This window comes from Pezoporus flaviventris, unplaced genomic scaffold, assembly GCF_033815535.1.
Source record: "Pezoporus flaviventris isolate CSIRO_AGI_PZ_B2104156 unplaced genomic scaffold, CSIRO_AGI_Pfla_v1 ptg000015l, whole genome shotgun sequence".
NCBI lineage: Eukaryota > Metazoa > Chordata > Aves > Psittaciformes > Psittacidae > Pezoporus > Pezoporus flaviventris.
This window is the reverse complement of record NW_026892563.1, coordinates 43,880,530-43,894,984: the sequence shown is the minus strand read 5'-3', so window position 1 is coordinate 43,894,984 and position 14,455 is coordinate 43,880,530. Positions and strand designations below refer to the sequence as shown.

General features: G+C 47.6%; 1 protein-coding gene across 5 annotated transcripts in view; it reads left to right on the top strand.

The window, feature by feature from the left end:
- The window catches only part of PHLDB2 (pleckstrin homology like domain family B member 2), a 116,409-nt gene that overhangs the window by 45,348 nt on the left and 56,606 nt on the right, over window positions 1-14,455 (top strand). Inside the window, exon 1 of one of the 5 annotated variants that reach the window (XM_061454363.1) lies at window positions 6,110-6,169. The exons of the other annotated variants lie outside the window; for them this stretch is intronic. The gene's annotated coding sequence lies outside the window, so the exon portion shown is untranslated. Of the gene's footprint in view, window positions 1-6,109; window positions 6,170-14,455 lie in introns of those variants that run through there. 5 annotated transcript variants of the gene reach the window in all.

The following is a 14,455-nucleotide window of genomic DNA, read 5'->3' as shown; positions in this document are numbered from 1 at the left end:
AGCTTCAATTTCTGGTTCAAGTGCAGTGGCCTTAGCCACTGCAGGCTGTGTAGGTGGAGAGATGCTGGGCTTTGAATCTGAAGTACCCAAGTGCTTTACTTCCTTTAAACTAAGCTCATGGGCCCAAAAGTTCTTCCAGCTGTTTGCAGCCTATGCCACCCTATGTTTTCACTCCCTGCCCTGCCTTCAGGAACCCCATCCCGTTACTAGCATGAGGACAGATCCTGTGAGGAAGGTGGCACATCCAACAGTGGGCACAAGGAACTAGCATTACCAGTAGAACAGCTGGGTACAGCCCATGGTAACCCAAAATGGGCCTGACATAAGGAGAACAGGGAAGAACAGGATATGGATTAATCTAGCACAGGGCATATGCAAGGGGTATGTGCTATATGGTGCCTTGCACACCAACAGCCTGTCTGATACAAACACTGTCCTGGCCTCAGGAGACGGATTCCTATAGCACCCATCAGTTAAAAGCCTGCAGGGAAATGCTGGTTCATGTTGCCCTGTGCACTCTGACAGGAGCTGAATGTATTCAATTCTGCAACCCTCTCCACCACACTATACTCTTAGGATTTAGTTGAAGGGGTTGAAGTGCAGTGGGGAGGTCAGATAGTGGACTGTCACCTGACGGCTGTTTTGGTTTAGGCTGACTTTGCATCATTGCATCTTCAGGATGTTCATCTTTTAGGTTTCTCTATTTTGTCTAAACACGTAAGGTAGCTTTAAGTAAAGACTGTGTAGGAAAAAACTTGTTATAACTTCTATTTTTTTAGTTGCTTTTAATCCTGTATCTGGAGAAAAATCCCAGTAAGCAGAGGTGAACACGTACCTTTGCCTCTTATTCCGCTCCTATTAGTGTGGGAAAGCAGTAGTGATACCGTGTCATCCTTTGTGCTGCTAATAGGATTTAATTCCACATTTGGGAGCCATCTGCTGAGAAAAATCCTCTACAAACCTTTTAAATGCACATATGAAAATTCATCGGCAAAGGCATCCTCAAGAATGACTTGTGAGGATATATTTGATCTAAACTTTGTTAGGCGATGCTTTGTCCTTTATGAAAGCCACTACATCGTTTCCAGCCCAAGTGACTCTGAACAGTTATGAAGTAGTTTTTTGGCGATCATCTTTCCTTTTGGTAGAAAAGCATTGCTTTACCTCTTTTTTGACTGTGTTAATTAATTGAGATTCACCTGAAGGATGAGAACAGTTTTACACAGGAGAAAGAAGACAAGTGAACATTTATTTCAACACAGGGAGAGATTTCTTTCCACTGATTAACTGAAATCAAAGTACTATCTTGGCTTCTTGTGTTCCACACCCTGCTCCTGCTAAGATGTCTTGTGTAACCTTGGACAAGTGGCTTAAATGCTTTTAGGTTTCTTCTAATTCCCAGCTAAAGAAAGTACTATCTCACTGACGTGACGAGCCACATTGATGAGTCTAGAATGGGCAGCTAGGATGAAGATACCCTTGTATCCAACTGGTAGTACAAAACGATCAGCTACCCTAATCCATGACTGTGACTATACCAGTGTAGCTATCGCATTTGCACCATGTCTTCTGCCAACAGTTTGCCTGCTGATTTAACACCTGTGAGGAGCATGGGCCACGGTTTTGCCTGTAGACCTGGTGCTTGCGGGTTTCAACACATTTGCTCACAGATCATGTATAAAAATGTGGTTGTGTACAGAAAAACTTTAGTAACGCTGTAGTGAGTTTAGCTGCAGTATCACAGTGGGATAATTAAGCCCTAAGCCACCCCCATTCACAGAAGCATGCCTATTCTAGCAAAGGGAAGCAATTTATTAGCTGCAAAGACAGCCATATGCAAGCTAACAGGGTAGCGCTCCTGTGATTTGAAGCAGAGTAATGTCTGGCCTGTGTCAGTAAAAATCCCTTTGATTACTAAAATCTTCTGTTTAAAGAAGAAATAGTATGGTCTTTTATTGCGCTATATGGTAGAGATGCTTTAATAAAAATAGGTACCTTCCTAACAAACCTTTATATCTTTAGGCCATTATGGCTACAACGTTGCTGCTCCCTAAATGAGTCATTATGAGTTGTGCAATTATTAATAGAGACTTTTTAAGGTAACTTCTTATTAACAGGAAGCAAGCCACTTAGATCGAGTCCTCACTTTAACGGTAGCCTTACCCTGAGCTAGGCAGTCGGCATCAAAGGAAGAACAGACCACACCACTGTGCTGCACATCTAGGCAAAGCCCCGCAGAAGTGCAACAAAACCCACCTCCCAGACCTGTCCCTCGAGCTCCCAATTCAGCTGCAAAAGCAGCAGCACTCGGTGATTCAGAGGAATGCAAAACCTAACTGCTTTCTTGCCTTGCAATTACAACCTAGTTAATTGTGTACAACTGTGCAAAGGAAGAGGCTGAGGAAATTCATTTCGTGACCCTTCCAGCAATTGATTTGTGCCCTGGAGCATGAGATTTGATTACTCAAATACTGGAGCTTATTTTCCCTGGGTAGTTTCTTCTCGATAGCTCTTGTGAGACAATTTGAGGAAGGTTCAGAGCAAGTCACGAGAGCACTGCACTGCTTGAACCTGAGCTTACACTGGTTTATGTTGTTTGATCTACCCCTCCACTACGTGCTGTGTTAACAGGCTTTTAGGGTGTTTAACTCGGATGACCAGCGTAGCTATCAGAGTTGATGTTTTCATCGGGGTGGGACTGGTGAATGCAGGCACATTCCAGATTGCCTTTTTATGTTGCAGATTCCAAATAAGCCTTCAAAATCCAGTTTCTTTCACTATCTAGGCTCCAAAAGGTCTTTGAGGAGGTTACAACTGTTTGCGTTGATGTTCCAACAGAAGTTCTGTTTGTGACCACTGTTATTATTTTCAAGCTCTAAACCGATGTGTGTTTTTACTCTGCAGTGGCAAGCAACAGCTGGGTTTCCTCACTGACGCAGTGGTTACAAATGCTCTGGTTACACGCTGGAAAGCACTGAACCGTTGCAACTTAATTTGCTGACACATGTTTGTACAAAAAGGGTGCAATTTTAACAATCCATCGGTGTTAAAACCTGTATTTTAACATCTATTGATGCCAGGTCAAGAAGCAGAGGCACGGTTTCAAGCACATCTGCTCAGATCTATGTGTTCCTCTTCTCAGCAAACACTCCGCAGCAAAAACTCGTCGGACCTTTTTCAGATGGGGGAGAGGTGGAAGGAAGGAAGAGGTTTTACCTGGATCATTTTCTTGATCTGGTTTTCACAGGTAACTGCATCAGCCAAGCCAAAGAAGGTCACAAACTATAGACTGGCAATCCAAATGAATAGTTAGGGCAGGAAGGGGAAGAAACCAGACCAGTTTCGCCACCAAAGACTGTGTAACTACACCCACTCATCAATGGGTAGCCTTATCTTGACTGATTTTGGCAGGCTTGATACTGTCCGTCCTCCTGCAGGTAGCATAAAGCCTGAACCAACTCCCAGCTGTGGGCTCTGGCTCATTTGACAGCAATGCAGTCATGTCCACACCTGATGTGGATAAAATCTGTGAAGGTAAGGGACACAACAATGCAGAGGTTGTGATTGCAGGTGCCTGCTCAGGGGGGACTTCAGTTCCTCAGCGCTCTCTCCTTCCCTGTTGCAGCAGCATGGCACTGAAGGCTTTTAATTATCATTTTCAATGCTCCAGATTAAAGCATCTTTTTTTTCTTGCAAACATTCCAACATTTCATTTCTACTCACACGAATTGCCATGGAAACTAAACTTTTATTGGGCGTGCTTGCATGCTCAGGGGTGGAGAGCCTCTGTGTTATGCAGTATAGTTGATGTAGCCATGCAACTGCTATGAAAGCAGCTAAAGCTAGCTAGGTGGACTGCTGAACCCACCTACAACTTGTCGCTCTCGTGCAAGTTTCCATACCCTTTTCCTGCCTTTAAGAGTAGTATTGTTTCTTTCATTGCAGCAACAGTTCTCAGCTCTTTAGTTCTTGGAGTTTCATTGGCATGCTGATTTTCAAGTATTCCCTACTCCTAAAACGTGCAAGAGAGCGTCTTTTGTTTTACATTGCCAGACTCCTGCCTGTTAGACATTCCAACTTATCAAGTTATTTTAAGGCTGCAGCTATGGCTGCTTTTGAGTGCCTCTTGTCATGTTAGAAGTAAACCCTATTCCTTATTCTTCTCTCCTTTGCTGCCAAGAAACAGATGACACTGACTCAGATAAGATTTTCCCAGCAGACATGTATGAGGAGAAATGCATGCTCTGCCTGACCCAGCTTTGCTGCCATCCCACCTGCTGTGTAGCAACCAACTAAAGGCACTTTTCAGCACATTGAAAGTCTTTCAGAGTAACAGTTTAACCACAGGAGCAAAGTTACTCCTTTCCGCACTATTAGACATCATTTTCCCTAGGGTGATTTCTTTTGCACACAATTACTTAGAGTTTTCCCACTTAAAAGGAAAGGGAAGATCACATGAGACCAAGAGAAGGCTGGCTGCTTTTGGCTTTGGCTGTGCCGGGGTTTAAAAGTCATTCTTGCCTCTTCCAGCTGTGAGCATGTCCTTAGTTCTTCATTTGCTGTATGTATATGCCTCTATTTATTCTAACTGTGTGCTCTCCTTGCTTGTTCAGTGAAAAGAAACGGAAGAGCCAGGTTCAACACTAGCAGTAAATGAAGCATTTGGACATTTGTGGATGCAGCACCGAAAAGCACATCTAGGTTCTGGCCTATAGCAATTGGTCTCAAAAGTTTGTCTTTTTCTATGTAAACTACAGCAGAAACCAGGGCAGACAAGCCCTCTTTTTGTCTTTTAATACTCTCTGGTACTGTGTTACTATATAGATTCCAGATTTTAATGAGCTATTACTAAGTTTAAATCGTGCTAAAGTAACGGTTGTAGCCAAGCCAAATATCCCCTGGAATACTCAAGGAAGAAACCAGACCACAAAGAACACTATTCCCCCACGGTGGATGGGAACGCTGTGATTGTGGTAGCAGTTTTCATCTGTATGAGCTGTAAGAGCTTCAACTCATCCCTGAGGACCTGTGTGCAGCAGGTATGTGCTGCGATCCCCACATTTCCTCCCTGGGAAACAGAGTGATGAGGCCACACAGCACGAAACAAGGTTGCTATGCAGGATACTCTGCTTCAGTGCCCTGTGCACAGTCCTCCAGGCTGGCTCGCATCCCTCATTGCTCGAGTTTTCCTTCCCAAGCCCATGCTATATGTGTGCTCTCTAGGCAAAGGCTCTCTATACACCCTGGGCTCCCAGCATCGTCTGGGATGACACATCCCAAGAGGCTCTTCACCCTTTCAGTTTGCCTTGGTAACAGCTGCATCCCAGCGGTTATCCCTGCTGCCTCTACCACCCAGTAGCCTCCCAAGCAGGAACCTCTGGCGGGATCTGCATTGGCACCCCTAACTGGGCACTGTGCTTTGCTGAGCTGGTGTTGTTTTGCACGCTTGCTTTGGTTTGGAAACCCCACCAGTGAGGCTCAGCCGGGCTCATCCGCCCACTCCCCACTTTGGGATGCTGAAAGGGTGGTGCTGCCAGCTGTGTGCATCCTTCCCTGATGCTCAGCACCTGGGGTCTTTTAGGCGCGCTGGGTGTGCACACACACGTGTGTGCAGCTCAGCCACCACTCCAGGACGTCTGCCCGAGGAGGAGGAGGAGGAGGAGGAGAAGGAGGAGGAAGGGCGCAGGTAAACGCATCCCCAGCCCCAGGCGCGGAAAACGGGGCCCGCTCCCTCGCAGAGCCGCCCTGTTTGCTCAGCTCATCCTGCGGGCAGGAAATTGACGCTCGATTCCTATCTATGGATCGTGAATCAGCCGCCGGAGGCCCCTCCGCTGCCTGTGCCCCGGGACGGCCCCGGCAAGGACCCCCCCCCCCCCCCCCCGGGTATCCGTGTGTGCGTTTCCCTCTTCCGCCCGTCCGCTCTCCGTCCCTCGCCTGCCCCCCCCCGTTCCGTCTCCTCTTCGGCCGCCCCGTTGCCGCGACCCCGGGCTGAGGGGAGCGAACCATTCCCCCCGCGGGGGTGCCCCGCACCCCAGCCCCGCCGTGGGGCGGAGCGGCGCGGGGGGCGGCTCCCGGTGGCGGTGGAGGGAGGCGGGAGGAGGCGGCGGGCGGGATGCGCGGGGGGCAGCGGCGGAGGCAGCAGGGCGAGGAGGAGGAGGCGACGGTGATGGTGGTGAGTGCGGGACCAGGGGAAGCGCCGTCCCGTGGGGCGGCTGCTGCGCTCCGGTGTCGGCTCCGGTGTCGGAGCCTTGCGGGGACGGGGAGAAGGTCCCTCCCCGGCGGCGCAGCTGCTCACAGCTGTCCCCGGGTTCTGGCTACTTTTAAGGGAGTTTGTGCCAGCCCCCCTGCCGTCGCTCCCCTCGCGTTTCTGGCAGGTAGGGAGGGGCGGTGGGATCCCCCTTTACTGGCCGGCTCGGCGGAGACCCTGCAGCTCAAAGGGACGGGACTCCCACCCCGCGTCCCTCTCGGCGCCGGCCGCTTCTGCCTCTTTGTCCGGGTGTTTCCCCCCGGTGCTGGCGGGGAACAAAGCCTCTGCTCCGGCCGGCGGCGCCCATCCCCGCACGTTTTATGGGGCAGGGGAGGTAAGGGAGGAAGCGCAGGGCTCGGCTCGGTTTCCCGTCGTCAGTAATCTACCTGGTGGAAGGGAGGACGTAGGACTGGGCTCTTTGTCCGCGCTTCTTTTGTTAGGCTGCCTGCTTTTAAAGCCTCCTGCGGCTGTGCGAACGCTGCTGCGCCCAGCGGAGCGGGGTCCCTCCCAGGGCGGTGGATGCCGTCCCCGGAGTTCGGCGGCAGCAGCCGCCCGGCGTTACGGCTGAGTGGCTTGCGGGGATCGGAGGGGTTTGGGCTTGGTCTTCCCTGACCGACTTGGAGCCTGTAAGGCACCCAGCCGTGGTAGCCCGGTCAGCAGCCCGGGTCTCGGTGCTCCTTGGTGGCCCCTGTAGCTCGGTGGAGAATTCATCCTGGGTCTCCGAGCTCTCTCGGAAAGCTACCTGCCGCTCACCCGCAACAGGAGGAACGAGGCTGGGAGCCGACATTCCCCCCGCTCCTTCTGCTCCTTACCAAAGCTGCTGCCTGAGGAATTTCCCCATGTGCAGAAGTGTAAATAGACTGGCTGTGCTTACATAAAGGCTCAAGAGATGGGCGTTCTGCTCCTGCCGCTGAGTGCTTGTGTGATTTTTAAACACATGGGGTTTTATCACCAGCTCGTTTCCCCCCACATGCTCAGTTTGTCAGCGGGATGTTTTGTCTCTGCTCATGCCCGCATCCTCCGTGTCTGCATCGCCAGGGCAGCTAGGGGTATGTGTTGGCACTCAGAACGTGGTGGGTACCTCACCTATGTGCTGTGCGTTCCCTCTCTTTTGGAGGAATAGAGAGGCAGTTTTGCAAGTCCACGTCTCAATTTTTCCTTTCCCCATGTTGTCATAGATAAGGCTCCTAAAGATAAGGTGTTAACACGGGAAAGGGAGGGAGGAGGTGAGGCAGAGCAGTGCCAAAGGGAATCACGAAGACCGAGGATGCTCTTGCTTTTCCCACAGCAGAAGGAAGCAATGCATGAGAGAAAGGAGGTGAAGGAAGAAGGTGGAAAAGCACTTACCTCTGCTGTCAAGGGCGGGTGTGGCGTACACTCAGCTAAGAGGGTGACAGAGAAAGAGATGCTTTTAGGGCAGTCAAATAGTAACACCCCATCATCTCCAGAGGTTTTTGTTTGGATTATGCAGTTCCACTTCCATACCAGCAATGCATTTCCCTTCCTATTTTGACAAATGCTAAATTGACTTTTGTGTGTGTCCATGTTTTTACTGAGGGAATGGAAAATTTTGGTAGGGAGCAGGACAGGAAGATTAGTCATTTTCTCTGTATTGGTTACTGGCCGTGCTTATCAAGGCAGTTCCTTGAAGGTATGCAAAGACACCATTGTTGGGAAGGAACAAAGTCAATCGTGATAAATCTGGAATAGTTTGGTTTTAGACAGGAAGCAGAGGATGGGTGAGGTAAAGATTGCAGGTCCACCTTGAGGCTGGAGTTGGATCAGGACTAAAGGGTTTTGGATGGGAAGATCTTTTCCACTTAAATATCCTGAGGGAAGTTGAAATAATGAGAGTGGGTGAGGGGAAGTGCTGGTGGTTGCCCATAAAGGAATTAGTGCTGTGTTCACTGCTCCTGGAGTGTATTCTCTCAGGTAAACAGTTAATTCTGATGTGTAGTAACTGCTGGTATGGCAAATAGTGCTTCCTGTTGAATGAAACAGCTATAAGACAATGCCTTGTTTCAGGTGTTCAGAGCAGATGCTGTTCATTTAGGTTTTGTTTTGGACTGGTGGGACACATCCAAGGTGCTGTGGAAATCCAAGGGGAGTTATCACCTGCAGAAGGTGGTCCAGAGACTGCAATACAGGAGTGAACTCCATAGATGTAACCAGGCTTGGTTTTATTTACTCAAATCTCGTGCAGGCAGAATCAGTTTTTAAGAGAACCATGTTAGTTAACTTCCTTAATTATATTAAATAGTGTAACTGCAGGTTTAGTGCCTGTATTCCTCCCTTGAGGGAATGCAGTACTGGGACTTGCTGATAGATGCTGCCCTGTATCTGTGTAGGCAGCCCCATGGCTGGGTAGCACAGCAGCCAGAGCGGATGCCACTTGAGCTGTCGCTGTCATGATGTGGTTTGCCAAGCCAGTGTGATGAGAAGCATTTCTTCTGGAGGCATGCTCACTGCCCTGGGAGTGCTGGGGAATGAAGAAGCGTTAAGGAGCTAGAGGGGACGTTTGGAAATGTGGGGCAAGCATCTCAGGAAGGAGATAAATTGAGGAGAAATGGGCAAACGGAAGAAGAGAGACAGCAACTGTCAGAATAAGTGGGCACTGGAGGCAAGTATTAATGGAAGGAAGTGACAGGCCCAAAGTGGCAGTGAAAGAAATCAGCACAGAGGAAAGCAGATCGTGGGCAGAGGTTGCCTGAGAGAAAGTAATGTAGTAGACAGGGTAAAAATGCTGAGGACATTCAGGCAGGCCAAAACCAACAAGGGAGTAGATGATCTTTGAGGCAGTTCTGATTCGTTTTTCTGGCTGCTTAGATTTCCTGTGACTTTACCTACCTGCTGTGTGTGACAAGCTCTCATTGGATTCGTTAGGGGCACCCTTAAGAGACAAAGTTTATCATGTCAGCTAGGATGTGAAAGGAGAAACTTTTCTGTAGGTTCCTCCTGCTCTCCTACACTAGGAATTTCTGCTCCTGTGCAGTCTGGAATTCGCATTCCTAATTGTTTTTCCTGACATTTTAGACGAAGAAAGTCTGTATTTCTTGGGCTTCTGCAGTGAGAATGATGTTGGTCTGAAATATTTATGTGCATTTATAACTACACCGGGTGTGTTGTTTGTCTGGGGGTTTGTTCATCTGCACAGTGAGATATAAGCAATCGCAGTCCACCAGAGCTTTCTGTTTACTGTGTCCGGGTGAAATGTTTGAGTCTTGCTTTGCAGACCTTTTGAGCACCCTCCTATTTTCAGTAGAAGTTAATGGAGTAGTGTCAGGATAATAGCAGGGAGCTCCTCATTGCTGCTGGGAGATGAATCAGTCATGGGGTCAGATACCTGACTCTCAAGCTTCACTATCAGAAAGGTACCAAGACAGAATAAAGGAGGATGACTTGAAGTTGTCTCATCCTCTGCCAGCCCTGTTTGCGTGAAGAGTTCATTGTTTTAACAGAAATCTCTCCTAATGTGCTTCTAACTACCGATGGCTTTCGTTTGGGTAGAAAAAAGAACTGTCCTGGATTTATCTACTCCAGATGAACCAGTGGGGTTTGTGACTGCAGAACAAGGAGGAGGCAGTGATGTCTACTAAAATAATGTGGTTGGAGTAGGTGGTCTCATCTCTTGTCCTACCAAGCACACAGGAACGAGATTAGATTTATTGGAACATGTACTTTAACACGTCTCAGTTTCAGGTAAAAGCGGCTATTATGGTACAAAAGTGATAAAGCTTCAGCATTTTCACTGCAACTTTTATTGTGGCTTTTATGTCAATGGTGTAAATCTCTGTTTGTAGTCACCAAGCTGTTATATTTACATGGTGATGTTTCCTTTTTTGATGCACATTTAAAGTTGTCAGTTGTCAAGACCCGATTAAAATGATTATGCCTGTCTATTGGAAAGAGCAATTGGTTTGACAATGCCTACAACATCGATCCTTATCAAGTAGGAGAGAATCGTGCTTATACAGTTGGACAGCATACTTAGAAATGTGTATTTGGGTGCAATTTTTGGCGTAGTTATTCCACTGAAATAGATGTTGTTTATGAGGAGACTGAAGTCATTGAAGGGTGTTTTCTGTTGTTGTTGTATTGCTCTCTTTCTGTTCCTTCTCCAATATCCAACACGATAATCTCTCAGAGGAAGAGATAAGCCACAAGAGCAACTTCCTCTGCCGCTCCCTTTTCCACATCGGAAGCCTGCAGGATTACAGAGGAGTGACTTAGACAAATCTGATTCACAGATATTTCATTTTTAATTTCTCTAGCGTTGGTGGAGGTGCCAAGCTGTAAGCTTTGGGAACTAAAGCACCCTATGCCTATAACAAGAGCTTGTGCTCGCTTGCACCGTGGGGACCACGGTATTGTAGGTCCTATATCATGAAAAACCAAGGACTGAGTAGGTTTCAGGACTATGCTGGCAGGAAATTAGCTGTAGCTAATTCTCCTAGTCTAGTATATTGTGTTGTGGGAGAGGAGGAAATGAAGAAGGATGTTTAAGGCGACCTTTAAATAACAGCCTTGCCGAGCTGTCCGGTTTTTGGCAGAGATGACTGCATTCTCTTTTAAGGATGTGTCCATTTGCTAGCTTATGGGTATAGAATCTCCACCCAATTATGCAGGTGCCCTTCTGTTATTATATTGGTTTGACAGTAAAAGCTTTATGGGGTTGGGGAAAGAGAGATTTATACTTAAGTGGTTTTGGAGGTAAACTGTAGATCAGGTTGAGTTTTACTTTCCCATCAGGTTAAGCCTGCCAGGGCTTTTATTTGGAAGTAAGTGAGGGGAAAAACCCAGTCTTGATTTAATCAGGAGCAAGTACATTGTCTTCAGATTATGCAGGAAAAAGGTAAATCAACTTGATAAGCAGTCCCTTTATCAGTGTTGGTCGGTGTTATACCGCTTAAACCTCTGAGTACTGAAGCTGTCAGCACTCATTCACCGAATTGTGTTTAGGGTGTAAAGATTGAAGAGGCTTTTTTGTTTCCAGAACAGTGTGTGTGTGTTATTGGAACAGTTGAAACAGACCCACTATCGTTTGAGAACCTTCTTGTTGCAGAACAAATGCAACCCTAATGATGTTGTGAGGGCGGTGGCAATGATAGGGGGTTGGCCTTGCCCTCTCCATCACTTTGGGTTTCATCTCTTTTCCATGGGTGGCTGTACACTGCTGTAGGAGTTTCTGAAGAGAAGTGTCAGAGATGGGAAAGGGAACAGGAGCTGCTGGGAACCACTGGTAATGTTTTACGAGAAACTGAAACTGAAGAAGCAATCAAGAGCAGAAAGGCTTTAAAGGAGAGATGGCCAAATTTGAGAGCTGGTTTGAAATTGGCCGTTTATATTCAGTCAGAGGAGCATTTTAGCAATGCCTGAGGCATTGCAATCCACTTAGTTGGTAATGTGAGAGCAAAGTGGGTGCCAGAGCAGCTAAAGGGAGGAAGGTATCAGCCCAGGCAGAAGTAAAGGAAGAGATGAGAAACTGCACACTGAGCAATTGTTGCCCTAAATCTATGGACTAAATGATGGGTAGAGCTTGGTTGAGCTGCAGCTTTAGGCTCCTGTGCCAAGGTGTCTTGGTTTCAGTTGGGATAGAGTTAGTTTTCTCTACAGTAGCGGATATAGTACTGCGGTTTGGATTTAGTGTGAGGATAACACTGATAACACACTGATGGTTTTAGTTGTTGCTAAGTAGTGTTTCTGTTAAGTCAAGGATTTTTCAGCTTTCATGCCCTGCCAGTGAAGAGGCTGGAGGTGACCAAGAAGTTTGGAGGGTGCACAGCCAGGACAGCTGACCCCCAGCTGACCAAAAGGGATATTCCATACCATATGGCATAATACTCAGTTATATAAAGCTGGTGGAGAAATAAGGAAGGGAGGGGGGGGATGTCATTCAGAGTGGTGTCATTTGTCTTCCCAAGTCACCATCATACATGATGGAGCTCTGCTTTCCTGGTGATGGCTGAATCCTGCCTGCAGGTGGGATGTGGGGAATGGATTCCTTGTTTTCTCTGCTTACATGTGCAGCTTTTGCTTTACCTGTTAAACTGTCCGGATCTCGCATTTACCCTTTGATTCTCTCCCCCATCCCACAGGGGGGAGCGAGTGGCTGAGGGAGCTGAGCTGGGGTCAAACCACAACACAAGGGAAAGGAGCTTTTACTGTAGAAGTCCCCCTGCATTAAAGCATCTTAAGATTGGAATCCTTTGTTTGACTTGCTGCCTGTTTGAGTCATGAATCACTGTTTTTTTTCTGGTTGTTAGTGAAACAAAACTGAATTTGGCCTGGGCACTGTGGAGATGAAACACGATTGTTAATGCTGTATACATTCACATCAGATGACTTTATAAAACCCAGATGAAATCAGTTTGCTTTGTTCCAGCCAAGGCAGAGTAAAGCATGTGCTCTGTAACAAGAGTCAGCCTCTCTGGCTGTTGGATGAGGCCCTGCATAACCCTCATCTGAAAGAATATGTTTTCATAAGAGCAGATAAACTGTAGATGTTGAGCTGCTCATCTCCTTGGCTCGTTCATTCATTCATTGTTTCTCAGTTATGCCCACAGCAGAGAGTTTTAGGAAGTTCTGCCCCCCCCAGATCCAATCATTGCTAGGCGATGACTTCTCTGATCTCTCATCCGCTAAGAAGAGAGATGTGTAATGAGTTCTCAACCTCGAACTGAAACCATATAAATATTTAACCTTAAAAAGGACATTTTCCCTTTTAGCTATTAGCAAACCTGGGTATTCACCAGTCGAAGATTGAATTTTCAATTACAGAGAAACCCTTCCCTCTCAGCTGTTCTCTCCTTCATATTTGTCACATAAAGTTTTAGCCATCGTTTTATGGGAAAGGATTGGGGGTGTTTTGGTGATCTTACCAGTGATTTTAACCACAAAGCAGCAATGTTAGCGAGGCAGGAAATCCAATTACACCTTTCCTGCCTTTTAAAGCAACCGCTCCTTCTGTCTTTTCCTTCCAAGTTGTCCTTATTTTAGTTCTCTGTTTGATGATATAATTATACTCTTGTTACAGAGCAGTGTGAGATGCTGAGAGCCACGGTTTTCTGTGTCAGGTTGAACATGTCCAGAAAAGTTAAATTATTGGCTCTTTTCCAGGGGAGCTCTGGGTTCCAAGTGCGGCATTTTAATAGAGATTACGCACGCAATATTCCAAGGCAACAACGTAGAGGTGGTTTCAGCAGGATTTCTGCCCTAGTCCTTCACATCGTGTAGGCAGGCAAAAGGCAAAGAGCCAGTTTGACAAGTGGGAGAAGTGCTGTTAACTCTTGCTGGGGTCACTTGTCTGTCCACTGCAGACCAGCCAGGAAGTCCTTGGCTTGCCCCTCAGCCCCACTCCTGGCAAGGAAGGCACCTAGGATGCTACCCAGGTTTCAGGTTTGGGATGCTACGCAGGTTTCAGGTTTGGGATGCTACCCAGGTTTCAGGTTTGGGATGCTACCCAGGTTTCAGGTTTGGGATGCTACGCAGGTTTCAGGTTTGGGATGCTACCCAGGTTTCAGGTTTGGGATGCTACCCAGGTTTCAGGTTTGGGATGCTACCCAGGTTTCAGGTTTGGGATGCTACCCAGGTTTCAGGTTTGGGATGCTACCCAGGTTTCAGGTTTGGGATGCTACCCAGGTTTCAGGTTTGGGATGCTACGCAGGTTTCAGGTTTAGGTTGCTACGCAGGTTTCAGGTTTGGGATGCTACCCAGGTTTCAGGTTTGGGATGCTACCCAGGTTTCAGGTTTGGGATGCTACCCAGGTTTCAGGTTTGGGATGCTACCCAGGTTTCAGGTTTGGGATGCTACCCAGGTTTCAGGTTTGGGATGCTACCCAGGTTTCAGGTTTGGGATGCTACCCAGGTTTCAGGTTTGGGATGCTACCCAGGTTTCAGGTTTGGGATGCTACCCAAGTTTCAGGTTTGGGATGCTACGCAGGTTTCAGGTTTGGGATGCTACGCAGGTTTCAGGTTTGGGATGCTACGCAGGTTTTAGGTTTAGGTTGCTACGCAGGTTTCAGGTTTGGGATGCTACGCAGGTTTCAGGTTTGGGATGCTACGCAGGTTTCAGGTTTGGGATGCTACGCAGGTTTCAGGTTTGGGATGCTACGCAGGTTTCAGGTTTGGGATGCTACGCAGGTTTCAGGTTTGGGATGCTACGCAGGTTTCAGGTTTGGGATGCTATGCAGGTTTCAGGTTTGGAGGTTGT